The sequence below is a fragment of the Canis lupus genome, chromosome 8, assembly GCF_003254725.2.
Source record: "Canis lupus dingo isolate Sandy chromosome 8, ASM325472v2, whole genome shotgun sequence".
Taxonomy (NCBI): Eukaryota; Metazoa; Chordata; class Mammalia; order Carnivora; family Canidae; genus Canis; species Canis lupus.
The window spans coordinates 22,226,570-22,245,257 of NC_064250.1; the positions used below are offsets into that span (position 1 = coordinate 22,226,570).

General features: G+C 37.8%; 1 protein-coding gene across 21 annotated transcripts in view; it reads right to left on the reverse strand.

Moving 5' to 3' along the window:
* Positions 1-18,688, reverse strand: part of FSCB (fibrous sheath CABYR binding protein) — a 220,716-nt gene that overhangs the window by 169,072 nt on the left and 32,956 nt on the right. The window lies entirely within an intron of this gene.

The window sequence follows — 18,688 nt, forward strand, 5'->3', positions numbered from 1 at the left end:
TTACTCAAAATAGATACAAGCACTATATCTGAACAAGAATTTAAAACAAGTCATAAGAATTCTAGCTGGGCTTGAACAAAGCATAGAAGACACCAGAGAAATCCTGGCTTCAGAGATAAAAGACCTAAAAACCAGTAGGGCTGAAATTAAAAGAGCTACAACTGATATACAAAACTGACTGGTTGTAATCACAACAAGAATGGAAGAAGCAGAGGAACAAATAGGAGATACAGAAGACCAAATCATGGAAAATAATGAAGTTGAAAAGAAGAGGGAAAGAAAACTATTAGATTATGAATATAGACTTCAAGAACTTGAGGTGACTAGGTGGCTCAGTTGGTTAAGCATCTGCCTTTGGCTCAGGTCATGATCTCAGGGTCCTAGGATCAAGCCCACAATGGGCTCTCTGCTCAGTAGGGAGACTGCTTCTCCCTCTCCCCCTACTCATGCTGTCTCTCCTGCTCTTTCTCACTCTCTCTCACTCCCTCTCTCAAATAAAATCTTTAAAAAAAAAAAGACTTAAAGAACTGAGCAATCTCACAAAATTTATTTCACAGGAGTCCTAGAAGAAAAGTAGGAAAAAAGAGGCAGATCTATTCGAATAAATTATATCTGAGAACTTCCCTAATATGAGGAAGGAAACAGGCATTCAAGTCTAAGAGGCACAGACAATTCCCCTCAAAAATCAATAAAATCAGGTCAACAAAACATATTATAGTGAAACTTGCAAAATACAAAAATAAAGAATTCTGAAAGCATTTAGGGACAAAAGGTCCTCAACCTACAAGGGTAGACACAAGGTTAGCAGGAGACCTGTCTGTAGAAACTTGACAGGCCAGAAGAGAGTGGCATGCTATATTCGACATGCTAAATGAGAAAAATATGCAGCCAAGAATACTATGTCCAGCAAGACTGTCATTCAGAATAGTAGGAGAGATAAAGTTTCCAAGACAACCAAAAACTAAAAGAGTTCATGAGTACTAAAAGAGACCAAAAAAGCAATGAAGTCTATAAAGGAATAGTGACAATCTACAGAAACAGTAACTTTACAGATAATACAGTGACACTAAATTCATATTTGGCAATAATTATTCTGATTGTAAATGGACTAATTACTTTAATCAAAAGACATAGGGTATCAGAATGAATCTTTAAAAAAAGAAAACAAGACCCATTGATGTTCTGCTTACAAAAGACTCATTTTAGACCCAAAGACATCTCTAGATTGAAAATGAGGGGGTGGACACCTGGGTGGCTTAGCGATTGAGTGTCTTCCTTTGGCTCAGGGTGTGATCCTGGGGGTCCTGGGATTGAGTCCCACATCAGGTTCCCCACAGGAAGCCTGCTTCTCCCTCAGCCTATGTCTCTGCCTCTGTGTGTGCGTGTGTCTCTCATGAATAAATAAATAAAATCTTTAATTAAAAAAAAAAGAAAATGAGGGGGTGGAGAACCATATATCATGCTCATGGACATCAAAAGAAAGCTGGAGTAGCCATACTTATATCACGCAAGCTAGATTTTGAATCAAAGACTATAATAAGAGATTTAAAAGGGCAGTATATCATAATAAAGGGGTCTATCCAACAAGAATATCTAATAAATATTTATGCCCCTAATTTGGGAACAGCCAAATATATAAATCAATTAAAAACAAACTTAAAGAAACTCATTAATAATACAATAATAGTAGGGAACTTTAACACTCCACTCACGGCAATATACAGATCATCTAAGCAAAATATCAATAAGGAAACAATGGCTTTGATGACACAGTGGACCAGATGGACTGAATAAATACATCAGAACATTTCATCCTAAAGCAGCAGAATACACATTCTTTTCAAGTGCACCTGGAACATTCTCCAGAATATATCACATACCAGGTCACAAATCAGACCTCAACCAGTACAAAAAGATTGAGATCATATTATGCATATTTTCAGACCACAATACTATGAAATTTGAAGTCACCCACAAGAAAAAATTTTGAGGGACTCCTGGGTGCCTCAGTGGTTGAGCATCTGCCTCTGGCTCAGGGTGTGATCCTAGGGTCCTGGGATCAAGTTGCACATTGGGATCCTCATGGGGAGCCTGCTTCTCCCTCTGCCTATGTCTCTGCCTCTCTCTGTGTGTCTCTCATGAATAAATAAAACCTTTAAAAAAATAAAAACTTTGTAAAAACTCAATACTTTTGGAAAGACCATAAATACAGGGAGTTAAAGAATACCCTACTAAAGAATGAATGGATTAACCAAGAAATTAAAGACTAAATTAAAAATACATCAAAGCAAATGAAAATGAAAACACGACAGTGTTTTGCTTCAACTTCTGGGTTGAAGCAAAGGTGATATTAAGAGGGGAGCATACAGTAATACAGGTCTTCCTCAGGAAACAAGAAAAGTCCCAAATACACAACCTAACCTTACACCTAAAGGAGCTAGAACAGGAACAAATGAAGCCTAAAACCAGCAGAAGGGAAATAATAAAGATTAGAGCAGAAGTAAAGACTACAGAAATAAACAAAAAACAGATCAACAAAACTAAGAGCTGATTCTTTGAAAGAATTAACAAAATTGATAAACTCCTAGCCAGACTTATCAAAAAGAAAAGAGAAAGGATCCAAATAAATTATAAAATTAAAACCAACATCACAGAAATACAAATAATTGTAAGAGAATATTATGAGCAACTATATGCCAACAAATTAGGCAATCTGGAAGAAATGTATGCATTCCTAGAAACATATAAATTACCAAAACTCAAACAGGAAGAAATACAAAACCTGCAAAGAACTTGAATCAGTAATCAAAAATCTCCCAACAAACAAAAGTCCGAGGCTGGATAGCCTCCCAGCATTGTAACATTTAAAGAATTAATATTCTTCTGAAACTGTTTCAAAAATAGTAATATAAGGAAAACTTTCAAATGCATTCTATGAGGCCAGCATTACCTTGATCCCCAAACCACACAAAGACCCCACTGATACTTACAGATCAATATCCCTGATGAACATGGATGCAAAAATTCTCAACGAGATACTAGCTAATTGGATCCAACAGTACATTAAAATGATTATTCACCATGAACAGGTAGGATTTATTCCTGGGCTGCAGGGGTGGTTCAATATGTGCAAATCAATCAACATGATTAACAATATTGATTAAATAAAGGATAAGAACCATATGATCCTGTCTATAGATGCAGAGAAAGCATTTGACAAAATAGAATATCCTTTTTTGACAAAATCCCCAAGAAAGTAGGGATAGAAGGAACATACCTCAACATCATAAAAGCCATATATGAAAGACCCACAGCTAATATATCATCCTCAATGGGAAAGAACTGAGAGCTTTTTCCCTAAAGTCAGGAACATGACAGGGTTGTCCTCTCTCACCACTGTTGTTCAACATAGTACTAGAAGTCCTAGCCTCAGCAATCAGACAACAGAAAGAAATAAAAAGCATCCAAATAAGTAAGGAAGAAGTAAAACTTTCACTTTTCACAAACCACATGATACTATATGTAGAAAACCCTAAAGACTTCACAAAAAAAAATTGATAGAACTGATATATGAATTCGGCAAAGTTGCAGGATATAAAAGTGAATTACAGAAATCTGTTGCATTTATATATAACAATAATGAAGCAGCAGAAACAGAAATCAAGGAATCAATTCTACTTGCAATTGCACCAAAAACCATAATACCTAGGAATAAACCTAACCAAAGAGGTAAAAGATCTCTATGCTAAAAACTACAAGACCTTCATGAAAGAAGGTCTTTGTGTCCTTCTGAAGACACAAAGAAATGGAAAAATATTCCATTCTCGTGGATTGGAAGAACAAACATTGTTAAAATGTCTATACTACTCAAAGCAATCTATACATGCTTTTCTACACATGCAATTACACATGCAATGCTTATCAAAATAACACCAGCATTTTTCACAGAACTAGAATAAACAATCCTAAAATTTGTATGGAACCAGAAAAGACCCCAAATAGCCAAAAGAAGGTTGAAAAAGCAAAGCAAAGTGGGAGGCATCAGAATCCCAGACTTCAAGCTGTATTACAAAGATGTAATCATCAAGACAATATGGTAGTGGCACAAAAACAGACACATAAATCAATGGAACAGAATAGAGAACCCAAATATGGACCCACAACAATATGGTCAACTAATCTCAGTCAACTAATATTCAACAAAGCAGGAAATAATATCCAATGGAAAAAAGACTGTCTCTTCAACAAATGGTGCTGGAAAAACTGGACAACAACATGCAGAAGAATGAAACTGGACCACTTTCTTATACCATACACAGAAATAAATTCAAAATGGATGAAAGACCTAAATATAAGACAGTAAACCATCAAAATTTTAGAGGAGAATACAAGCAGCAACCTCTTCAACTTCAGATGTAGCAACTTCTTACTAGACATGTCTCCGAGGCAAGGGAAACAAAAGCAAAAATGAACTGTTGGTACTACCTCAAAATTTAAAACTTCTGCACAGTGAAGAAAACATTATCAATAAAACTAAAAGGCAATTGACAGAATGGGAGAAGATATTTGCAAATGATGTATTGGAAAAAGGGCTAGTATCCAGAATCTATAAAGAACTCATCAAAATCAACACCCCAAAAATAAATAATCCAGTTAAGAAATGGGCAGAAGACATGAACAGACATTTCTCCAAAGATATACAAATGGCTAACAGATGCATCAGAAAATGCTCAACATCACTCATTATCAAAGAAATACAAATCAGAATCATCTCATACCTGCCAGAATGGCTAAAATTAGCAACTCAGGACTCCGGAAAAAATAGATGTTGGCAAGAATGTGGAGAAAGGGAAAGCTTTTTGCACTGTTGGTGGGAATGCAAACTGCAGCCACTATGGAAAACAGTATAGAGGTTCCTCGAAAAATTAAAAGTAGAACTACCCTGCACTCAGCAATTACCCTACTGGGTATTTAGCCAAGGGATGCAAAAATAGTGATTTGAAGGGGCACGCACACCTCAATGTTTATTGCAGCACTATCAACAATAACCAAATTAAGGAAAGAGCCCAAATGTCCATCAACCATGAATGGATGAAGAAGAGGTGGTATGTATGTATGTATGTATGTATGTACATATGTATGTATGTATAATGGAATATTACTCAGCCAAAAAAAAAGAATGAAATCTTGCCAGTTACAGCAATGTGGATGGAACTAGAGGATGCTATGCTAAGCAGAATAGTCAGAGAAAGACAAATGCCATATGATTTCACTTATATGTAGAATTTAAGAAACCAAACAGATGAACATAGGGAAGGAATAAGATAAAAACAGAGAGGGAGGCAAACTCTAAGTTAGTCTTAACTATAGAGAACAAACTGAGGGCTGTTGGAGAAGACATCAGCAGGGAATGGGCTAAGTGGGTGATGGGCATTAAAGAGAACACTTGTAATGAGCACTAGGTTTTATATATGAGTTGAATCACTAAACTCTACTCCTGAAACTAATACTATACTTTATATTACCTTGAATTTAAGTTTAAAAAATGAAATATTGGGTAGCCCGGGTGGCTCAGTGGTTTAGCACCGCCTTCAGCCCAGGGCCTGATCCTGGAGATCTGGGATCAAGTCCCGAGTCAGGCTCCCTGTGTGGAGCCTGCTTCTCCCTCTGCCTGTGTCTGTTCCTCTCTCTCTCTCTCTCTCTCTCTCATGAATAAAATATTTTTTAAAATGAAATATTGACTCATATTACATAAGTGAATATTAAAAATATAATTTTTAGTGAAAGATGCAAAACACAAAAGGCCACATATTATATGACTCCATTTGTATTAAATATCCAGAATAGGCAAATATATAGAGACAAAAAGTAGATCAGTGGTTGCCACGGACTGGGAGAAAGGAGAATGGGAAGTGACTGTTAATGGATACAAAGTTAATTTTTTTAATTGTAGTAAAAATACACATAAATAATCTTTAAGAGTACAGTTCAGTGGCATTAAGTACATTCACATTGTTGTACAACCATCATCACCATCCATCTCCAGAACTCTTTCCATCTTGCAAAATTGAAACTCTGCTACCCATTAAAAACTAATTCATCTTTCCCCTCCTTCCAATCCCTGGCAACCACTATTCTACTTTCTGTCTTTATGAATTCAACTATTCTACATACCTCATATCAGTGGAGTCATCCAGTCTGTCTTTTTGTGACTGCCTTATTTCACTTTGCATAATGTCCTCAAGGTTTATCCATGTTGCAGCAGGTGTCAGAATTCATTTCCTTTTTAAGGCTCAAAACTATTGCATTGTATGTATATACCATATTTTGTTTATATATTCATGGATTCATGAACACTTGGGTTGCTCCTACCTTTGGCTATTGTGAATAATGCTGCTGTGAACATGAATGCATAAATACCTCTTAACGACACTGATTTCAATTCTTTTGGGTATATACCCAGAAGTCAAATTGCTGGATCATATCAGATGTGTTTTTTTTAAGGTGATGAGAATGTTCTGGAGTTAGATAGTGGTAATGGCTGCAAACTCTATGAATGTACAAAAACCAATAAACTGTACACTTTTTTAAAAAAAGAGAGAGACATTATGTTTATCTTTTGTAAGAAAGAAATACAGAGCTCATGAATTTGCTATTTAATTATAACTCAAGTGAGACTGTTTATCCACTAAGTCCAACAACCAAAAAATGCTTTGGTTTTATAAATAGTAGGCTATGGACAGCCTGGGTGGCTCAGTGGTTTAGTGCTGCCTTCAGCCCAGGGCCTGATCCTGGAGACCTAGGATCAAGTCCCACATCAGGCTCCCTGCATGGAGCCTGCTTCTTCCTCTCCCTGTGTCTCTGCCTCTCTCTCTCTCTCTCTCTCTCTCTCTCTCTCTCTCCCTGTGTCTCTCATGAATAAATAAATAAAATCTTTTAAAAATAAATAAATAAATAAATAAATAAATAAATAAATAAATAAATAAATAATAGTAGGCTAAAGAGAAAAGAAGGAAATGGGGAAGGGAAAGAAAGAGAAATAACAAGAAAAAAATAAGAGGAAAAAGAAAAATTAAAATGGACATGGATCCACAAGTAAATGTGGGTTAAGATGTAAACATCCCAAATCCTCTCAATCCTGCCAAATTCTTATCTCCCCACTACACCACCCCTACCATAACCAACTCAGCCCTCTCCTCATCTTAGATTCCCTTTTCACATAAGCATGTGAATCCAAGGTAAAGTGCTCATGTTATAATCTCTGATTCATTTAACTTGTAGGGATCAAAGTAAATTATAATCTGTTAAGTAGAACAGTTCACTAGAAAGAAACCTGATTTAGGAGTCAGAAAACTTGAGTTCAATTCGTCTATTTTCCAATCACATATGCTGTCAAGTTGAAGTTCTGAAAATAGTGCCTGTGGTTGAAAAACTGAATTTCTCATCATATTAGTAGTAATTGATTTAAAGATCTAATAAAAGGCATTGGGAATTCAAAATAGCATCTATGGTTCACGTCAAGATGTGCCAACTATGAAATGCTATGAAATCAATACAACCTTGAAAGTGAAACTGCAGTTGGCTAAAAAAACTTTAAGAGATTTCCAGGGCAGCTGTGCTAGGTGATAAAGATGCAGAGATCACAGATTTCGTGACCTGTTGGGCACAAAATAAAGATGTGAACCACTTCTCCTTAATATACAATGAACTTTAACTTTTTAACTCATTTCCTAAGAAATATATAATGAACTCTTTATCTGTGCTATTATTTCCATTGAACTAACATGGGACTTCTCCAGTTTCATTGTTTACATTCTAAGCATAGTCTTAAAGATCATGTGAAGGATGTGTTAACTAAAAATAATTTTAACATTTCCCTAGATTTTTTAACTAATTTAAGATCTTTGTTACTGTTATTGATTCTATAAAATCTATGGGGTTTTTTTAATATACAACAAAAAAAAAGGTGGGAGGGATTAAAGAATAAAAGATGAAAATGAGTAACTAATCAGATACTCTTACTTGCTCTCCTAAATTTTCATTTTTACCATCTTTACCATTCACTATTCACATTTCGAGAATGTCAATTATGCAAGAGGCTGGTTGGACTTTGGGATTCATAGGAAAGAATTATTAGAACCTCTGACAGCACTGGGTTCATTCCAGCATGGCAATAACTGGCTGGACCTGGATTATAGTCATCCTCTACGTGAACCATGAGATCTCTAGTTTGACATATTCTCACTTGACTCATTTTCCTCATTTGTGTTCCCTGCTTGACCATTGTAGTGTTTGTCTACAAAACTGAGATTTGACCCCACCCCACTGCTTCAAATGTGGCCAAGAAAATGAGATCAGAACTGAGACAAACCTATTGGGTTTAGAGGCTTGGAGGTCATTGTTGATATTGGTCCAACATAATAAATAGAATAATTAATATAACACAACATAATATATTGAGAGTTGGGCCTAGCAGCTAGACTGGAATGAGATTAAGAGTTTAGGTATCTCTTCACTCCTTGTAAGGACACCAGTTCTGTTGGGTTAGAGTCCCACCCTTATGGTTTCGTTCAATGTTAATTAACTCCTTAAAGACTCTTATCTCCAAATACAATCAAATTGGTGGTTAGAGCTTCAACATACAAATTTTACAAGGACATAGGAAATATCAGAAAGGGAGACAGAACATGAAGACTCCTAACTCTGGGAAACGAACTAGGGGTGGTGGAAGGGGAGGAGGGCGGGGGCTGGGGGTGAATGGGTGACGGGCACTGAGGGGGGCACTTGACGGTATGAGCACTGGGTGTTATTTTGTATGTTGGCAAATTGAACACCAATAAAAAATAAATTTATTATTTAAAAAAACAAATTTTACAAGGACACAATTCAGTTCATAACATTAGCTTAATGGGAATTTCTAGTTCTTGGACTCCTTTACTTTCTCTCAATTCATCAGACCCCATCCCCCACTGCCACCTTTTTTTTCCCTCCCTCACCCAGCTTAGAATCCATAGTTCTTCATTTTATTTTTATTTCATTTTATTTACTTATTTGAGAAAAATAGAGCACAAGCAGGGGGGCTGGCAGAGGGTGAGGGAGAAGCAGACTTCCTACGGAGCAGGGAGCCTGATGTGGAGCTTGATCCCAGGACCCTGGGATCATGACCTGAGCCAAATACAGATGATTATCCAACTAAGCCACTCAGGTGCCCCCACAGTTCTTCATTTTAGTAGTAGTCTGGTGAACCTATAAATCCCTTCATCTGTTTGTCTCTCTGTCATAACTGGCAAAACTCCAACCTTAAGTAGACCTTACTCTCCATTTCTCCGTCTCTATAGTACAGTAGCCAAGAAGTTCTGGAAAAAGGCACACAATGTCCAAATGCTACATCTCAACTTCCAATTCGTCTTTTTCAAGTAGCACCCTGTCTTTTTCTTCCACATGTAGCCAAATTTTTCTAAAGAACTCTACACTCACAGTTTCTATTTCAGTTTCTGTTTCTTCATTCTGTATATTAGCTTCCTAGGGCTGTTGTAACACAGTACCACACACTTGGTAGTTTAAAACAACAAAACTCCACTTTCTTATGGTTCTAAAAGTTAAGTGTTCAAAATCAAGATGTCAACATAGCTGTGCTCACTCTGAATGCTCTAGGGAAGAATCCTTCCTTTTGTGTTCCTAGCTCCTGGTGGTTGCCATTGCTATTTTATTACTTGTAGGTGCACCGTTCTAATCTCCATTTCTGTCTTCACGTGGTGTTTTCCTCTCTAATGTCTCTCTGTGTACAAATTTTCCTCTGTATAAGGACAAGCACCATGGATTAGGGTTTACTTAATCTAATATGATTTCATCTTAACTTCATTGCACCTGCAAAAACTGTTTCAAACAAGGTCATATTCACAAGTTCCAGGGGAACACGAATTGGAGGAGGAGGAGGCAGGCATTACTCAATCCAGTCTAATCGCCCCCCCCCCCCCACACACACACACACACAAACCCCAGTGTCCTCCAAGTGTCTAAACCCCTTAGGTTTGTCTCAGTTCTTGTCTCATTTACTGTCGTGGCCACATTTGAAGTAGTCAGTCACTCTCCTCTTCTGAATCACTCTCTTCACATAATTTCCAAGTTGTCCTCCTTCCCCTGTGGCTCTTTTTTCTCAGCTTTCTTGGAAAATATGCCCGTTTTTGAACCATTACAGGGTGGGTTTCTCAAGTCTCAGTTTTATAGACAAATCCTGTACAGTGGTCAAGCAGGGAACACAAATGAGGAAAATGAGTCAAGTGAAAATATGTCAAACTAGAGAGCTCATGATCCACGTAAAGGATGGCTGCAACCCAGGTCCAGCCAGTTATTGTCATGCTGGAATGAGAGCCTAATGTTGTGAGTGGTTCAAATTTTTAGAGAAGTTGTAAATCCAAATATTTACGTGAAATATTTTGATTTTCGCATGTTGTCTCAATTTTTATTTTTAATGGCATGTAAAATCGACCAACTATGTTTGTGATTCAGTTTGGGCCTATTAATTATTACCTACCATGTCTGTCCTAAATTCTTTCCATGTCCACAATTTCAATTACAAACTCAGTATCAATGTTTGGTAAATATCTATCTCTATCCTAGATTTCTCCTCTAACCCATACATCCAACTTTCTAGTCCACATTGAAGCATCGATGCACCTTGAACTCAACCTATCTACAGGTCTCATAATTTCACTCCTCAGACCTACTCCTCTTCTAGTGTCCCTAATCTCACTGAGAAGCACCCTCATCCATCTGCATATGAAAGTGAGAAATCTAGAAGTCTCTCTCAATAACTCGCTGTTTCTCAACCTTTATATCCAAACCTATGGTCTTATCTCTTAACTACCTCGATTTCACCCTATTCATTTTATCCCTAAAGCAACTCTCAGATCTGTTCTCTGCCAGCTGCCATTCTAGTCCCAGCTACCATCATTTCTCACCATCACAATGCAATAGCCTATTAGCTGATTTTTCCACATTCACTCAATTTGAATTCAATTCAATCATTTTTCAACTGCATACAGTGTGATCTTTCAAAAAAATCAGAATTCATCATGCCCCATGCTTCCCCTCTCCCTCCAGCCACTTCAGTAAGCTTTCCATGTTTCCAAAATCCATAACATAGCCTACAAAGCTTCATTCATGCAAGCCCCTACCCTTTCTCCATCCATATCTCCTCACAGTGCCTGTCTCTCAAAGTATTTTCCAGTCACACTCACAATGACCTACTTTCAGGACTTTAAATGAACCATATTAGCTTCTATCATGGGACTTCTGCACATGCTGAAACTTCTTCCTTTCATCCACAAGCTTCTCTCCTTACTCTTTTCCCTAATGGATTCCCCCCTTGTGTTTTTGAATCTTAACTCAAGCACCATTTATTCAGTAAGCATTCAAGACCCACTCTAAGTGTTGTTATTCTCATAAAAATGTATGCCTTTGCTTATGGGTCCTACCTCAGTTTGTAAATAAATATTCTTCAGGGTGATTATGTGATTAGTATCCATATCCCCTACTAAGTGAGAATTCCATTTTTTTAACACCATGAAGTCCTTAGCAGGAGGGACTATGTATATTTTTTGTCATCTTTGACTTTCATTGCCTAGTATAGTATGTGGCACATTACAGGCCCTCAATAAGTGTTTGTTGAATAAGCAAAAGCCCATATTCTTTCTAAATAAACTGTCTTGTCCATAGCTACTGAGAAAGAAGCAAGCAACCATGTTTTATACCATAATCTTGGCACTCTACCTAACATGGCTGACTAGACCAAAAAGAATACATCTTTATTAACTACCTTTTGCTGTGCAATGAACTATTCTAAAACTTAGTGGCTTAAAACAATACGCATTTATTTAGCTCATGATTAAATAGGACAGCAAGTTGTGCTGAAATAGACTGCTTGATCTGGTTGATATGGACCAGGCTTCTTCAGGCCTCTTCATTAGGCTCACTCATGCATTTGCAGTAAGCTTTCAGCTAGCTGGCTAGTCTAAAATATCTTATTTCTGTACACGGGGTCTCTTAACCTCCAGCAGCCTAGCCAAGACATATTCACATGTCAGATTTACAAGACAAATAAAAGGATTTAAGGCCTCCAAAGGACTAAGCATACAACTGTACATCACTTCTTCTTCCTTCTACTGACCAAGCAAGTCACAAAGCCAGGCCAGATTCAAGGACAGAGAAATAGACTCCATCTCTTCATGGTAAAGCTTACAAAATTACATTGCAAGTGTGCGTTTGCAGGGAACTGTGACTCTTTTTGCAATTTATCATAACATCTATTTAATAGCCAATGACTTACAGCATGATAATATGGAATACAAAGGTGAGCTAGGACAATAAGATTCTTACTCTCAAGCACTAGAATGCAGAGACAATAGAAGACTGAGCAATACAGGGTGAGAGCTGAAGTACAAAGAGTAACTAAAACAGTTCCCATCCTAGCTAAAGTCAGAAAGGAACTAACGCTCTAAGTAAGCAGAGGCAGTCAGTAGAGAAAGAATGGCTCAGACTCCAGAGTGATATAAAAATACCATGGGAGAGACCCTGGGAAAGGTGGAGAGAGAAGCTAAAAACCAGAGCTGCTTTAGTTCCACTTCACCTTTCACTGCCAGCTCTAATCCAAACATAGCCCTACAAAAGGCCCCATGTTTATTTAGGCTGAGTTCTCTGCATCCAAAAGTCTAACCAAATCTGTTTATGAGAAATGTATGTACAACCTTTATCTTTTTACTTTCTAAATGGAACTATGCTACTCGCTCACCTACTTTTCAAAAAAAAGAAACAAAATGCTTTTTTGAATGCATGAATGAATTTTGTGACTGGGGGAAGCAAGAGTTTAATTGAACAAGCTTTGAAATAGTAGAGCACATCAAATGGATGTAAGTAAGAATATAAGGTTAATTTCTAAGGGAGAAAATCCCATGAATTTTCTTATATTCATGTTCAGCTTTGACTCTGTACAGTGTCAATATGTATAGATAGGTATGCAGGAGGTACCCTTTTTTCATCCATCTTGCTATTCTCCAGTGTTTTCCATTTGAGAACCACTGATATGATGGAACATGGGCTTCATTACAAGATGTAAACATTGCAATATGCATGAAGAAAATCATATTACAAGCTAAATATTACCCATTTGGATTTGCAGCCAAGTTACAGTCCACTAAATCCTAAGTACTTTTTTTTTTTTTTTCCCAGCCAAAGCTATATTGCATTTCAACTCTCTTGTTAGAAACTGATGCTAGGAATTGACAAGATAATAGGATGGAGAAAGTTTTCAGATCTCATTTACAGCAGATGGGAGAAGGGTCAGTTTCCTGGGTAATGAAGCATTGTCTGGTTGCCCCTAAATAACTCCAAACCCTGCCTGGTCCCAAGAGGCTTAGAACGCATCTGCATTATCAGTATCCTTCAGAGCATTATTCTAACACCTTAAAAAAGAAAAGTCATAATAAATGATCTGAGAATTGGGAGACACAAATGCCAAACTCCAAATTTTGGTTTAAAAAATAATTTACAGTCCTTCTTGTGAGTATTGCAAGGAATCGTTGCAGTTCATTGAAACAGCTTTTAATTTACATCTAACACTAGATCTTTTTGTCTAATTTGTTCTTTCTCAAACAAATATGTCTTGAAGGCTCCCATTGACAACTTGTTGCTAACAAAACATAGAGAAAAATAAAAGGGCACTGTTTCTACCTCTCATTCCAATTCTATCCTAATGGTTCCATTCTTTAGCCTACAGATTCATTCCTTCCACCCTTATCTTACAGAAAGAGCCTGATCCTGTGAGTTATGTTTGGCTTCCCTGGGAACACAGGGAACATGACGGTAAGGATTAATAAAGGAGGACATAGCCCTTAAGATTTATCTTTTAATTTCAGCATCAAATGTCTGTCTTTATCCCTCATGCTTGGTTCAGTTAAATCCCCCACAGAGTCTCCTGCCACAGTGAAGGACAGAAGACTCTTACAGAGCTCCCAGGATTTCTGGAATGACAATTCATGTACTATGATGGGCACCTAGGTAAGTGACTCACTTGTCAGATTCACCAATACGCATCAGTGTAAGGAGAAACAGTATATTTCTGCAAGCATCATTGTATTCCAGACAGAATGTCAAAAAAAAAAAAAATGAATTAGTCCAGAAATTCCCATTCTTCAAAAATTCACATAGGTCCCAAACCCTTTTACTTAGCCCTTCCAAGCCTTTATATCTTATAGCAATAAAAGTCAGGAGCCTGAATACTGGTTATACTGTGGGCCATATTCTACATGTTATTAAATCTCTGACTTGCATCAGCTTGATTTATTTGAGTCCTGGTCTTTGAGCCTGGGCTAATTTATAATGATTCATTCATCACTCATGTCCTCATTGATTCTGAAAAACTATCCCCACCTCCCTGATAGTTTACTCCATACCAGCTTACATGATCTTCTCCCTTTGCATAAACACATTCTTTCAGGTTCTTTACAGATTTGTGTGTATGACCAGAAGAATGAAGAATGATTTTTAAGAGAGACCAAAGTAACATCTGTTCAGCCCTGATATGGTGGGGAAAAAGATCTATATACACACACATGAGGACTATTAAACTTAGGATATGGAGCATACAAGAGAGAATTTTCACTTTCTCTTTGCTAAAAGAAAGATTTTAGTAAACTAGACTCAAATTTAACTCTTCAGTTCCATTCCTACCATACAGTATAATAGAAACTAGTATATAATGTATATGGAAATACTAATACTGTTATAAACTTTGTAACATTTCCATGTTCACTGTTTCTCATCTTTTAATATCCCCTGGCTATTACCACATATTTATCAACAGAAAAATTCTTAAAATAAAAATCTTTGGGATCCCTGGGTGGTGCAGCAGTTTGGTGCCTGCCTTTGGCCCAGGGTGCGATCCTGGAGACCCGGGATCGAATCCCACGTCAGGCTCCCGGGGCATGGAGCCTGCTTCTCCCTCTGCCTATGTCTCTGCCTCTCTCTCTCTCTCTGTATGACTATCATAAATAAATTTTAAAAAAATAAAATAAAATGAAATAAAAATCTTTGTTGCCTGTGTTCTGATAGCGTAAGAAAGTATGCAGCTGGGGACTGAGACCCATCTCCTCATCACAGTACTCAAAGTGCTGGGTTGGATAGTGATAGCTCCTGAGAAGAGAAAGAACAGAAGCACTCCTGGATCTCCCCAGGTCAGGAGCAGCCAGGATGTGCTCTGGGACTGAAATAGGAAGGTCTGTGCAATGTTTTCCAAGAGCTGTGTTGACTCTTTTATTCACAACATTCTTTTCATAATTATCTCAGAACCAGAAGTACTGACCAGCAGGTTCCTCCCAAGAAGAGAACTATAATGACTGTATTCTTAAGATGGAAAGGAGCAAGTTACTGTTTTGCTGAATGCTGTTTGAGTTTTAGGTGGAGGGGACTTTGGGGGGGTATTGTGACTTGTTTTATTTATATGTTTTAATTTGGTTTGGATTAGATTTAGATTTGGTTTGCTTTGGCTTGAGTGGCAGTTTTAAATCTGTTCTTTCACTCCTAATAACTTATAAACCACTCCATAGATTTGTTTCCAACTCTCCTGCTATTTTCTTGATGTTTTTTCTTTCCTCTTACTTGTCTTTTCTGCTAATTCTCAAAATCCATTATGATTATAATGTATTTTACATTTCCATAGCATTTAGTATAGAAAGCCCTTACCCACGTCATATTCATTTAAACCTTATAATAGCCTTATACAATGTATAGTACTGTCATCATTTTATAAATTTTTTTTTAATGGAGTTAAAGCCAAATGTTTTCTTTTCAGATCTAGTGACAGTTACCATTTCTGAATGCTTGTGATATGCAAGGCTTTGTGCTAGGTGCGGTATCTGCACTCGGTTCTTGTAGCAGGCCAGTGTGATAGGGATTATTAATTCTCCTTATGCTACAGATGAGAAAAATACATGCTCTAGCAAGATTAAGCAATTTGCCCAGTCACACAGCTAGCAACTGGTGTGGCCAAAACTTTGCTGAGGTTATATAACCACCAAACACCAGAGCCAGCACTAGAACTGAGGCTTTCTTTCTAATTCTGAAAAGGGGCCAATCTACAGTTCTTTTGTTACAGTTCTTTTGTTTCTATTTCAAGCCCTGTATCATGGCAAAACACATTTGGTTGTTTCTTTTGTTAAAATATTCTAAATAAAAAGTGTTGGGAGGCGTTGTAATAAAAGGAAGTATTTTCCTCCAGAGGTTATGCTTCACAAACCCCCACAACAGAGGAGAAAGAGTTAAAAGACCCCGATGAAGCTGACTCATCCCATAATTTATCTAGTGCTATAAAAATGAAAGACTTCAGTTTCCTGGCAGCTTTGCTGTCTTAAAGGTGAAATGCCCTCAGGGTCCATAAATAGGTTTTGGTTTTTTGCAGTGCTCAATGTTCCAAAGTGTTTTTATCTTTAAAATTTTAAGTAAACACTGCAAAGTACTTAAATGGGCTCTAGGGGTATCTCAGGTTTGATTCTGGCCCTTCAGCAAACCTACTGAAGTATAGATTTGGAGAACTAATCAAAAGAAAACTGAATTCACAGCTTTCTTTAAATATTTCATAGCATAACGTTTCAGTGTTTCACCTGCCTGCTGTCTCTGCTGGTTTATGAGCAGCTATCCTGAGAGCATGGATTGTGCTGCTGGCATGGACACCTCCATCACACAAGGAAGACCCAGCAGTTAGGGACTAACCAAAGACAGGAAGGCATCAGCACCTGCCTGCTGTGGCCTCCTTTTCTTTTTGGACTTCCCCTCAGTAGGAAAGTACATTAGGAGCTGCCTTGAGATGAACAATAATTTGCCAGGCTTTCATCATCCCTCTGGCAGCTGTGTCCACAAGGAACACTTAACATTGCACGGAGAAAATGGTTCCCAGCCATCGGCTTCCTCCCTGGAAGCAGCCAACCATTTCATAAATGGGGACCTGGAGAGTAGCAGAGATGTCTCAGCTCAGACTCATCCCTGCTGCCAGGAAGAACAAAACCTGCTACTAACACTCAGTGTGCCAGCAGTGCATGACAGTAGCATCATCACCTATACATAAAGATTTTTTAATAGCAATTCTAAATGAAACTCCAACATATTCCCCACCTATCTGAACTCTCAAATTTCCAAGAGAAAAATCAGTCAGAGGATTTATTTTTAAGGCATTCCCTATACTCAGTGAAGGAAAAAGCAACTGAAAAGCTTTTTCTAGCCTGGCAGGCAAAGTAGCAGACATGCAGACGCGTACGCGCGCACACATGTACAAAGTGATAATTTTTTTTGATATCCCTGCAATATCCATCATCCATCCATCCATCATCAATTTAAGCCCCTAAAATGAATTTTTATGGTAAAGAAAAATATGGTAATAGAGGATCTGAACTCCCATTTCTCTTTCTGCTTCTCCAAAGATCTGAGATACTATAGCGAAGGGAAAGGGAAGAAAATACAGAGACCTCGTACCCACAGCATTTTCCCCTCTCTAGAACCCACAGGTGCTCTAAAGCATTCCCAGTTAGCCTGGAAACAGATGAGACTGGGTCCATCTGGCATGTAGAGGTGGGTCACAGCCCTTGGTATCACCTTGTATCTACTGATATAAGTGAGGGATGAGGAGGCTCAAAGGCAAAGAACTCAAACAGGGTCCAAGATTACCGCTCAGACATAGATGACATTTCTGGCAAACAAAGGTGAGGAGAAAGATAAAGTAAATTGCCTGAAAGTACTGCAGAGTCCCAAAGAAAGAAATCATTCCAAGTAAAGAAGATATCTAGCATGATGAATAAGACTCAGCAATAGAGCCTAAAGTTTAGAGGAAAGTGGCAATTATGGCTATCGCAAAATAGCTTTCTGAACCTGCCCAGTGAAAGAAAAGCAGCCCAAAGCTGCAGCAGAGCATCAGCCATCCATGGCAGAGTGGATGGTGTGGTACCCCATGGAACAGTGACAGCACTGACTGACCCATGAGTGTTTGTGAAACACCACCTAGCAATCCACTGAGGTAGTCTGAAAAAAGGGAGTGGGGCTGTCATCATGCCTTGAGGTCAGTGTTGGGAGTTATCTAGCCAGCAAAAATCTGGTCCTGCATATTAACAGGATGCTGCAGGTACTGAAAATAATCGTTTAATCCTCAAATACTTATTTCTAAAAGGTTATAGCTACCCACTCTGGAAATACAACAGCTACTTGAATCTCCAGCATGGCTTTCATGCAGGAGCCTCCCTATATTTTTAGCTATTCTGAGCTGTTCTTGTTGAATCCCCAGATATCCTTTCAGACAGGTAATGTCTGAAGTATCAATACAAATAATAGAATCTGAGGCTCAAGTTAGTGTATGTCTAGGCACCTATTAACACAGATACCTCTACTTAGTGTGGAGATTTCTAGTGTACAACGTGACTGACCCTTTCGGACCCTGTATTTGCAAATCTTGTTCTTTCATCTTCAATGCTTTCCTAAATTTTCAAAAAGCAATGCCAATTATAAAGAACACAGGGTTTTTCTTTAAATGGAAAGTATATTTGAGCTTACTTCCTTTCTTGACCAAGTCTTTTGAGACGTGACATCAGAGAATCAATGTTCCTTGCAACCCAGATACTTTGTTGCTATGCCTTCCAACTGGATGATATTA